Consider the following 11,958-nt stretch of genomic DNA (forward strand, 5'->3'; position numbering starts at 1 on the left):
TTCCAGTCTTTTTCCCCATGCCATGTTTATATATTTGAGATCTTACACTGTATACCATTTTGCAGTCAGCATTTCTTCACCTAATGCTCTCTCATAAATATTTCTCCTGCTGCTAAAATGATTCAAAAACATTAATACCTTTATAATATTGCATTCTGTAGATACGCTGCAATTTAAACCACTCTCTTACTGGGGGATACTGTTTCCATATTTTATGGAAATTATAAATTAGTCTTTAAAGAATGTCTTTTACCTGCATCTCGGCCCACATTTCTGATCACCTTTTAGGATAGAATCCTTCCTTAAAGAGGAATTACCAGGTCAGAGAATGTGATTATTTTCAAGGTTCTTGACACGTGTCGCCAAACTGCCTTCCAGAAAGGTCACAGAATTGGTATTCCTCTCACCTCGCCTCTGCAGCGTCTGGTGCTATCAATCTTTCTGTATTTTACTAATTTGATAAGCATGAAGCTGTATCTGATGACTTTGTGGTTAATTTCTTTGATTCCCTTTTGTGGCTGAGCAGCTTTTTGTACGTGTATTAGCAGGTGGATGTATTTTCTCTTTTGTAAATCGTCCATTCATAACGTTCATCCACTTTTCTATTTCTTTTCCTTATTGATTTGTATGGATGCCTTATATAGTAAGAATATTAACCTTTTGCCTTGTCATGTATATGGCTAATATTTTTTCCAGTTTATTGTTGGCTTTGCTTTGATTCATTTTTTTTAAACTAGATATTTAAAATTTTGTGTGGTGTCATCTGTTACTCTATTCCTTTGTGATTTCCCACACTGTTTTAGACTTGGAGAACTCTTTCAATTTGGGGACCAGATAAATATTTACCTATATTTTCTTAGTCTTTTTTTTGTAATTGGGGGGTTATATAATGTTAACATATCTGCAGTTTATTTTATTTTGTGATGTGAAGTGAAATTTAGCTGTTTCCCACCACCAAGAGAGCCAATTTTTCTAAAATCACATTTGAATAATTTACTTCTTTTTCACTGACTTGTAATACCTCCTTTATTAGCCGTGAGGCTCCTATCAAAGTGCAGATTTTAGAATCTGTACAGTGGAAATAATAATCTATGACTCAGTACCCAGATTGTTGTGCAAAAAGCAGAAATGTAGGGATGGGAATGGGTTTGAGAGAAGGCTGGGGGAAGAAAAGGAGTAATAGAGAAACAGCTGAACTTTTTTGCGGTAATTTATTTCATCGTACAAACTATTAGACAAAAGTGATTTTCAAATGATTACATGGTGCAAGTGTTTAATCAGCTCTGGGCTGGTACACCCCTGATCAACTTGGTCTGTGAGTTTTCTGGAACTTTTGTCTCCCTGGGTTTTGACAGACCCCCATGAATGGACAATGACTTTCACTCTTACTTTCCTATGCATTCGCCCATGTCCATCCCAGTCACACAAATCCCAGCCGCCTTCCTGCACTCCCGACTTTTCTTCTATTTCAAAACAAAACAAAGCCATATGACTCTGCGTTCGGAAAGCTGTGAGTCCAGACAGAGGATTATTAAGTGCATTTTCTTCTTCATGGAGAACAATGGTGAAAGATCTAATATCCACTGGCCATGGGTAATTTTTTTTCTGTCATCTTTAAGGATGATGCACAATGTGTGAATACGGCCCACAACTGAGGCCTAATTACGATTCTCCAGTGAGCACGCTGCATTTTGGAGGAAGTCTTAAACGAGCACTTAAGCGGTAATGCCTCCGAGTACACCACTGTGGATCGGGAGGAGAGCTTTGATTCCTGCACCAGGAGCAGACGACTCCCAGCGCTGCTCCCACAAGCACTTTTATCACCAAGTTATTAGACCATTATGGTCTACGACTGTCTTTTACCGCCTTTGATTTTTTTTTCTGTTGTCAGACGTGAGGAAAGTGATGTGTAATATGATCCAAAATGCTCTTGTTTGTTTTAATCTACTGTTTTAATATATTATGGCTTCCTGCCATTCCCCTTTTCTGGCAGGGCCCTAGGGCCCCTTGGAGACAGTGGGAACCTGGAACATGCCAAGCACTTTGGGACTTTGGTGCAAAGTGTGGGATGAGTGCTCCTGGCAGGTGGGGTCTCAGAGCCAGACTAGACCCTGGAGGTCACTGGGAAGGAGGGGTGGTCTGTGGACGGGGCCAGTGGAAATGTCCCCCTGAACAGATCTCTTACAAGCTGTAAGTTCCAGCAGGTGCTTGCACAGATTTAGGATCCAGAGCCTTCCTGGGATTGAAGTTAAGGTCACTTTCAAAAACATAGCTTGACAATGTTAAAGCAGATACATCTCCAGGAAGCTCTTCACAATGAGACTTCTGTGGTTTGGGGTATATAGTATGTGACGGTGACACCCAAGCCTGAGACACTCTAGTCATGGCTCTGTCACTAACTGGGCAAGTTCCTTTCCCTCTCAGGGCTACTATACAGCCCTTAAAAAGGTTTCCACTTATGAACTTTGGAGAGGAAAATTGGGCTCTGTTTAAACTTCCACTGAGATAGATCATCATTGAACAGTGTAAAAAAAAAAAACTACGCTTTGGCCAATAGAAGGTCTGCCATGAAAATCAAATTCAAAAGTTAAACCCTTGTTCATTATTTCATGGGAAAAAATGACTTTAGGAGAGGAGGAATATTTCCCTTAAAGGTAAGTGGTCTTTTGGTTCAAGATGGCAGACGAACACAAAAATCCTGGTGAAATGACAGTGAGGAATAAATCTATCACAGTATGAGAATGGAAGCGGTAAGGCCAGGTGTATCCACAGCCCAGAGATTCTAATTTCTGTAAGAGATTCAATGAATGAACCCAAACAGAGCCATACACAGGAGGGAACTGAGCTGTCTGGAGAAGACTAGGGCCCCTCCTGTGCACGCTGGTACCAAACAATACAACTCTTTAAAAATCTCGGCAGTGGGTTGGGGAGGGGGTATAAGGTGCTGCCAGGTCTCAAGAACCGAGTTCACCATCAGCCACCACCACTGCCCTGATTCAGGCAAGAGGCCAGGTGATGTGGAGAAAGGCACATCTTCTCAGAGGAAACCCATCATGGCTTCCAATACTAGTCAACCGAGCATTTCATTCATAAATATGAACAGACAATCCAAGGTCAGCAGACAATAAAGAAAACAAGCAGCACACGAGAGAAGACTAACATCAACAGAACCCAAGGGAAAAAGATTCCTCGGCAACGGAGAGATTGTTTTAAAAATCTGATTAGAATCCCCAGAGAGAGCCAAGACCTTACACCCAGAAAGCAGGAACAGGCTGCTATGAAAAGAGATCTCCGGAAAACCAAAAAGGATTGGAAATTAAAGGTATGACTGCTAACATAGAAAATGTCATAAAATGGCTGAAGATGAATTTGATGAAATCTCTTAGGGCACAGAGCAAAATGATGAAAAGAGGAACAATACGAGAGGGGAATTAAGAGACAGAATCATCAGTCCAGAAGATCCAGCATTCAAGTCACGAGAGGTGCGGAAAGAAGGGACGGAAGGGAGAAAGAATGATGACATAAATTGTAGTAGTGTTGGTCTACCGAAGAAAGAAAAACACAAATGTTACAATTCAAAAGGCACCCCGATTTCTGAGCAGGAAAGTGAAAAAAATACCTGTATCTTTAGGTGAAGCGACACGCCACAAAAACAAAGAGATTACAGACCTGCACTGTCCAACAGAGTAGCCAGCTGTCACTTTGGGCACCTGGAATGTAGCTAGTCTGGATTGAGATGTGTTACAAGTGTAAAATATACTCTAGATTTCAAAGATTTAGTATGAAAAAAAGAGTGAACGATCTAAATAATAACTTTTAAATGTTGAAATTCTGTTTTGGATTTATTGAGTTAAATACAAATACACTATAAAATTAATTTCACCTGTTTCTTACTTTTCACAATGGCTGCTGGAAAATTTTAAAATTACATATGTAGCACACATTATATTTCTATTGTACAGTGCTGTTCAGGAGCACGCAGAGAGAATGAGGGAAAGATTACTAATAAAAGAGTTTTATAGGCATAAGAGTTCTTATTGAAACACTGGACGACAGAAGATAACCGTCTTGAAATTTCTGAGGGTAGGGGAAAGACCTTAAACCTAGAATTTAATGTCCAGCCAAGTTAAGTATGAAGGCAAAAGGAAAACTTTTCCAGACATGCTGGATTTGGAATGAATTCAGAATCTTTATCTAACAAGCGATCTTTCTCTTTAAAAAATCATTTGATGATATAGTCTATTAAGAGTACGGGAGAGAGAAACAGCTCATGGTCCAAGAAACAGTGGTGGATTTCTAGGTATGAAACGAAAGAACTCTTGAGATGACACCTCGGCAGTACACCGAAAAACCGCTCAAATTAAAACACCAAGTCAAAAGACTGCAAAAGCAACTTCTCCAGGAATAGAAAGAGGATCATTTACGAGGCAGGACAATACAGGGACTGGGAGCTGTAAGCCTAGTAAGAAGACTTTGTTTTTTTCTCCTCTCAACAAGAAAAAAGAAGCCCAACTAGAAGTGCCAAGAAAACAACTGAAAAAGTAAAAGTTTTGGTTCAAATACGAAACCCGCAAAACTGTGGCCTGAGCAGTTGATGGAATGTAAGAGAATCATTTGACCTTCAGCCTTGGGATATTCCTCTTTGAGAGAATCAGTGGCAAATGACCGTATTTCATTTTCAACGGATCTAATCACCCTACTTCCGCAGTGACTAATAGCTGTATGTAATCACATTTACATAATTATAATTAAGTGGTTGCTAGTTTCAGTTTTTGTAATCAAAACAGAAAACCCAATTTTAGTTACAGAATAGAATGTGCATGTAACAAATGACGCTGTAAAATAAAGCTACAGCTGGCAGGATTCACTGTTGAGAGCGGGAGGGAAGGGCGAACGCAGGGCTGCAACGTTCCTCGTTTTGCTTTGTGATGAGATGAGAGATGTGCAAAGATGAAAAAACAGGATTAGGTATATCCTTTAAAAGTATGAAGGAAACTCACAGAAAAACAACCGACACTTATATAAGTAGCAAAACAAGAGAGAGGTGAGTGGAGATGTGAGTTAAATTCCTTCTTTATCAAAGAGAATGGAAGTCACTTGACTACTGCAGGTAAATTAAGAAATTGAGATCTAAGCATGTTGTTTATAATTATGGTGGTAACTTATCAGAAGGATTAAAAACAAATGTTTAAAAGAGGTTTCCTCTGAAGTGTGGGACTTGGGTAAAGGAGGTGATAACAGAGTTTTTATTTAATGCTCAGATATGCTGTTTGGATTTTTAAACTGTGTACACATTATTTTGTTTCTGAAAATATATTTATACCGAATTGATGTTAATAGGTATAAAGAAAGCCCTAATTAAAGAGTCATTCTTCCCTGCTGGTGACACTTGCTAGCTAGGGTCTTTAGCTAATGATGCATCTACTTGTCCTTTGAGGGGTCCCTACTCTGCGGCTGAGTTCCTCTTCCTTGCGTTGACACACTCCATCATTCTAAATCAACATGTGCACTTAACAGTGCTATTTAAGCCTTAATAAATATTGTATCAACATTCACGGGAGATGGTATGAAGAGAGATAGGAGCCCAAGAGACAGGGATTTTTCTTATCAGGGCTGTTGTGTACATATCTGTCAAAGATGCACACAAAAACGAAAGAAATTTTTCACAGAGACTTTGGAAAACTAGATGGAGAAACCCACAGCGCCCTTACACACTTCCTTGGGAATAAGAGAAAAGCCCAGAGCTCTCTAGACGGTTCAGGGCTCATCCTCCCGGCCCCAGGTAAACCTGCCTTAATCTATCTCTTCCATTTGGTTTGTAACCGCTGCATGGTCACTCAGAGGCCATGGGGTCTGGGTGCTCCTCAGAGCCTTCCCACAGGAAGAAAGCCCCTGCCCTTCTACACCAGCTGGCACTGAGACCTGCCCTAGCCAGGGAGCGACGTGCTCCACCAGAAGCTAGCTTTCCCCAGCTCAAACTGGGGATCTGGGTCCGCCTTCCCAATACTCCCACTCTGCTTTTGCCGATTCTCTGCCGACAAGAGGGCTGCTAACACTTGACTCTTTCCTGACCTCGCTTCTCTTGCTTTGTTGGGTGGCTCCAGTCTCCAATCTCCCCCAGGCCTGACCCTTTCGATTCCCACTGTTTCCCATTGGCTTCTAAATCTCATGTCCCCCTGAGCGAAGACAAGAGGGTGATGCAAAGGGAAATGGGACTCAGCTCTGCTTCCGAGCAGCTCACAGGGCGGTGAGGAAGGTGGGGAGTCGTGGGGTAGGTCCTAGTCTGGGAGGGACAAGGGTTACAGGGACTTGCAGAGCAGAGACCTCTAACTCAGACGTGTCTTAAAAGGTACACAGGAGTTCATAGCCAAGAGGTGTTTCAGAAAGAGGAAAGAGCATGGACAAAGGGCAGTAGGCAAAAGAGTAGAAGGAGCCTTTTAGGGACTTATGACTAGCGCTCTAAGATTAGGCTCTAAGGTGAGAAGCTAGATGCAAATGCCAGGCTCATTTTGCCTGACGCACAGCAAGCCAAAATGCTGAGGCCCCGAGATTTGCAGCCAACAGAGAGAGAGAGTTTACTTGCAAGGCAGCTAAGCAAAAAGACAAGAGAATAATCCCCAGATCAGCGTCCCCGGAGCAAGAGTCTGGGGGCTATTTATAGGATAGCGAATAAAGAAGCAGGGCAGCCTGGGGCGTAGGGAGCAGCGGGGAAAGGTAACTGGAAAAAGGTGTGATAATCAGTGTTCTGCGCAGGTGTAACCAAGCTGTCAAAAGGGCAATGAGCGGATACTTGCGCATGCCCGGTGGGAGGGTTGGGGGGTCCTATCCAGTCTCATCCAGCTCAGCTCTAACTGGACACAGCTGACTCCAAGTTCCTGGAAAACAGCTCAGTCAAACGTCTTACCGTTTAGGCTACGTGCTGCTTGGAGGGCATGCAAGTGAAGGTAGGTGAAATGGATTTGACTAATTATCTGTGGTTTCAGTAACAGGTGAGGCTGGAGACGTGGGTAGATTTCAGATGGAGAAAAGCCTTAAAAGACATGCTAAAGACTTCGGACTTCATCCTGTGTTGGAGAACCATTGACATTGTTTAAGTAAGGAGGGGACACAACCAGATGAATGACTTAGAAAAAGTGAGCTGGCTGCAATGTAGGCAATGAGCTGGAGGGAGGGAGTCCTGGAGGCAAGAAGATTAGTCAAGACACGTTTTAAAGGTCCAGTAATGAAATGATGGGTGTGAGGCCTTGAAGCAGGGCAGTGAGACAGAGAAGGGGGCAGATCTGAGAGATGTTGAGCAAATGGAATTGTCACGAACTAGGTAAGGGAGAAAAGAGACCCAAGGATGACTCCCAGTTTCTGGATTGGGCAACTGAGCGTCCATTCACTAGGATGCAGGACACGACGAGGGCTTAATTTGCAGGAAAATGAAGGGTCGAGTTTTTAGTAGATTTTTTTAGTTTCAGATGCCTATGGAATATCTAATATGCAATTAAATATGACACCCAGGAGAAAGACTTGGGCTGTAAGTAAATTTTGAGAGTCACCAGCATTTGGGTCAGATCGGCCAGGAAGACTCTTAAAGAAGATAGAACACTGGGGGCTTCTAATGGTTGGTCTGAGGAAGATGAGGTCTGGGAAGAGACTGAGCAGCAGTGGTCAGGGATGCAGGAAGGCCCCGGAGGGAGATGGTGTTTGGGGAGCCAAAGAGGAGAATGTTTCAAAAGGGAGAACATGGTTAAGTGTCAGGTGCTGCTTAAAGGAACAGGGGATTGAAGGGGTCCACTGGATCTACCAAGCAGGAAATCTTCAGATTTCTTGGCAGGGCATTTTTTCAGGAGGGTGGTCCAGGTGGACCTCAGATTGCAATGGGTAAAGGAGTGAATGAGTCTTAAGGCAGGGGTGACTGTGGAAGTAAACTTGTTTCAAATGTCTTGATACGTAGAGAAGGAGAGGAAGAGGGTGATAAAGGGAGGTACAGATAAACCGCATACTTTGTGTGTGCTTTTTGGTCGCTAACATAGATGCTGGGCCCAAAAGAGAGTGCTGATAATTATTTGTGAAAGGAATAAGAAGACGGTCTACTTGTCTTGAGAATAAGTATCCAGTAAATGCTGGGCTGGTGGACTTACACCAACAGGGAAGCTCCGGGAGCGGGCATTTGTGATTCTCGCTATAGCAAATCATTGAACACAGTCATTGAAATTCAAGTGCGGTATCAGCGCATTCGAAAGAGGTCTGATAAAAATGCAAAGTGTATGCTGTCTCCAGTGACTTCAGTTAAGTAAAACATAAGCCTAGAGGGGAAAATGAACTTTTTCCTAAAACTTCACACAGGGAGAAAGCAGAAAGTTTCCCGAGTTTCTGAGAAATGACTAATATTTCCAAAATGGAGTTTGACTGGGAAGGTGAGAAGCCAAAGGAGGTTGTGAGAGATAGTGAAGCGGATGGGATACGCAGGTTACTTCATCAGGCTCGGGGGGAGCGATGGAAATGCAAATCTAAAGCCCAAGCTGGACCCTCTGGTTGAATAGAAACACCCGAAGGCAGAATCAATTTTACGGCTAGATGACGACTGCATCTTCTGCAGGTTGAAAGCACAGAGGGCTCACTTTCAAAGTTCTCAGGAAATGACAGGCACATGGATTAAAAATCATTGCTTTTGCCAACCCACCGTCCCCGCTCTTTCCTCCCACCCTTCCTGCTCTGGATCCAGCTTTGCAAGCCCCGGCTCTAAGCAGCTTGTGACTGTACCCTGGCTTAGGAGGTAGGAGAGGCCAAGAGGGCTAGGGCTAGTGGAGAGCAGGCCAGGATGGGGCTCTCAGCATGAGGGCACGGAGCAGGGGTCTCTGGAGAGGGCCTGAAGACGCAAGAGAAAGGGCACCAAAGGTAAATTTCATCTGCTTCTGAATTTTGCGGAGGGCCTGCTCTGAGTACACACGTGAGAATGCATGTGTGTGTTATTGATCTAATGACTGCTCGCCCCCCATCTATATTGAGGATTAAAGAGTATTTCGGGAACAGTGTACCAAACTGCTAAGATTGGAACTTTCCTGGGAACTCTGGGTCTGTTGTATCAGGACATGCAGAGAGACAGGTAACTTTTCACAAAGATACGGCTGCTTCTCCTGGGTCCACGCTCAGGAAGCCCTGAGGGTGGAAGGGAAGCAGGTTTGCAGCTCTGGGACCACAGACAGGCTCTTAGCCCTCAGTCTCGAATTGCGCTGAGCTGGAGATTCTGCAAAGGTGGAAAACTAGGGACAGGGAACTGGGGACAGGGAAGGTACCCCACTCCTTAAGTGTGGGCTGCATGTAGGGTTTTCCTTCCGAAGAGTAACTTTGTAGTGGAGAAAACTGACAAACACCGACCTCAGCCAGGTGATGAACTCGTATAGTTCACGTCATATGCTGAACCCAGGTGTGGTTGGTGTATGTTCATTTTTCATTACTGAACATGGAACCCAGCACCTGTCAGAGAGCAGGTGGATTCCTGTGGGGCACCCAGTAGGGTCCCTAGCACTCAGTTCAGTTGCCTAAGGACACCTGAGAGTAAAAACTGGGTAACCTAGTAGCTACCCCTAGTTTAGAGGGGAAAAGCTCACTAGAAAGTAATGTGGTGATTTTGCAAGATCCACACCCCCCCACCTATAATTTTTTTAAATGGAGGTACTGGGAATTGAACCCAGGACCTTGTTCATGCTAAGTACGCACTCCACCACTGAACTATATCTACATCCCCCCGTTTTTTTTTTTTTAACTTGAAGGAGCTGTTCATTCTAAAGAAGATTTTGTCCCTACCCACCTCTGAGAATATTTAGCTCCCAAAAGCACTGCCATCGGGAGCATAATCCCCTCCCGGGGCTCTCTGCGGTCTGGCCAGCGCCTCGGACATCCCTACACGACCTTCCCTGATGCTTAGTTTCATCTGCTTAACAGGTGGGCTCATTGCGCACCACTTGCTAATGCTGAAGGAAGAGGGCGTTGGAGACGACCTACTTCAGGTCCGAATGCCGTTGCATCTTCTTTAAACGTTGCTTTTAAACACTCTTTGCTAATATCTCATGGATAGGCATGTGTTACTGTGTCTATATCACGGCGCAGACCCTGTGTGAGCTGACTCCAGGGCAGCTGAATGACCAGAGAAGCATGAATGACACCACGGAGGGGCACCGACACCTCCTCAAAGAGCCTGGGCTCTGCCGCGCTGCTGCTTCTCTAGGTCGTTCCTCTTGATTTATGCTTGAAAATTCATGAGCAAAGGAAATTCTCCCAGGGCAGAAGTCTATCTCTGGGTCCTCCCATCTCCTCTGTCTATTTGCTTCCCCTACTTTAAGACATTTTATCCGAGGCCCACAGGCCAGGTAAATTACTTCCTGGTGAGGAAGATGGTCTGCTGCCCTGAGTTCATCCCGAATGTGGTGGTGATTTAATATGCTAATCTTAGCACTGCTTAGGTACATTTTCAAAGAGGATATGCATATGCAAGAGGTAGGCCTTAAGGGAAAAGTAAATAAACACACTGAGTCTTTTAGATTTCCTCCCCTTTCCTTCCTCCTTCCCCAAGTGAATGTCTGGTATTTTGGGGAGAGTGGAGTGAGGGGAGGCCTCTAAGTCGGTGTCTTAGGCTAGGGTTCCTGGGAGGCAGACTCAGACGCCAAGATCCACAAGCAGGCTTGTGGGAAAGTGCTCTTGGGAGCAGCCCCTGAGCATAGAGGAAATCAGGACTGAGCAGAGGGAAATGTTGGCTGGCAGTTTGGGGGGTAAATTTAACTCAGGAGGATTATATTAGGAAGCCCATCTGGTCACAAATCCAATCCATGTCCTCCAATTCAGTTCTACCCATAAGGCAGATTTTAAAAAAAGACTTTAATTTTTGTCTTAATTAGTTCTGAACTCAAGAAGACAGGAGAGTTATTTATATGGCCTCCTGAAAATCCATCCCAAGTGCTGAAGGTGAAGGCGATAATGACGGTGACAATGATAATGATGACATTGAGGACCACGTGAAGCTCAAATAAGGTTACTCAAAACTAATTCTGTTAGCAGATGTATTTGCAGCCACTAGATCATACGGATACCAGCTACTTTCTTTGTGGTTTCAATTCTGCAGCTCTTAGTATCCTTTAAAAATTCATTTTTGTGGGCACTTGGAGGATGCGCAGCCAACAGTGAAATCTTACCTACACGTCTCTGTGCGCCCCTGTGGCCGGGGAAGTCCTACGTCACAGGTTGCCAGCTCCATGGAGTTCCACGCACATGTCCTGGATGGAGTGCAGCAAGACTTGCAGATGTGAGCAAATGCTGAGCCGTAACCTACAGCATCACAGCTGGGAACACACTCTGGAGATGCTGGAGGGACATTTGAGCTTGTTTGTCTTCACTTCCACCCACCTCTGCTGCTTAGCGATCAGGACTTCCTGTTGAAAGAACACAGGAGTCGGAGTCCCAAGCTGTGAGTTCTAGTCTAAGCTCTGCCATTAACCCAAGAAAGCTCTACACTGATAAAATCCTGGAGTCTGCTGCCTCCTGCAGCAAGTTACTCGATCTCTCAACGCCAGGTCCTTTATCTGTAACATGGAGATAAGTCTAGGACTTGCCTTATGAGGTAGTTGGGAGAACAAGATGAGATAAACCATGTAAAGCGTTTAGCACAATGTCTAGCACATGGTGAATATCCATCCACGTAAGCTGTTGTTACAGGATGAGTAGGAAACTCTTTGTACTTAATTATTCAGTGGGAATAACAGTGATACCTACACTCCTGGCTGTGGGAAAAGTGAGACGAATAAATAAATGAATAGGAAAGTATTTTTCAAATGTCCATGTTAAGTATCAGTATTTATATTGAGATTAACACATGCTCTCCAACCTTTTCTAACATAGGATGTGGATGAAACATGAACTATTGCTGTAATGACCATGACCTACTTTAACAGGCCTGAGCACAGACAGTGTGGGGTA

At 44.0% G+C, this 11,958-nt stretch overlaps 1 long non-coding RNA gene across 1 annotated transcript; it reads left to right on the top strand.

The window, feature by feature from the left end:
* Positions 1–3,247: 3,247 nt before the first annotated feature.
* Positions 3,248–11,805, top strand: LOC140690468 (uncharacterized). Its single transcript, XR_012065766.1, has 3 exons — positions 3,248–4,720; positions 10,884–11,016; positions 11,108–11,805. It is a non-coding gene; the product is annotated as an uncharacterized lncRNA (long non-coding RNA).
* The last annotated feature ends 153 nt before the right edge of the window (positions 11,806–11,958 follow it).

This window comes from Vicugna pacos, chromosome 30, assembly GCF_048564905.1.
Source record: "Vicugna pacos chromosome 30, VicPac4, whole genome shotgun sequence".
NCBI lineage: Eukaryota > Metazoa > Chordata > Mammalia > Artiodactyla > Camelidae > Vicugna > Vicugna pacos.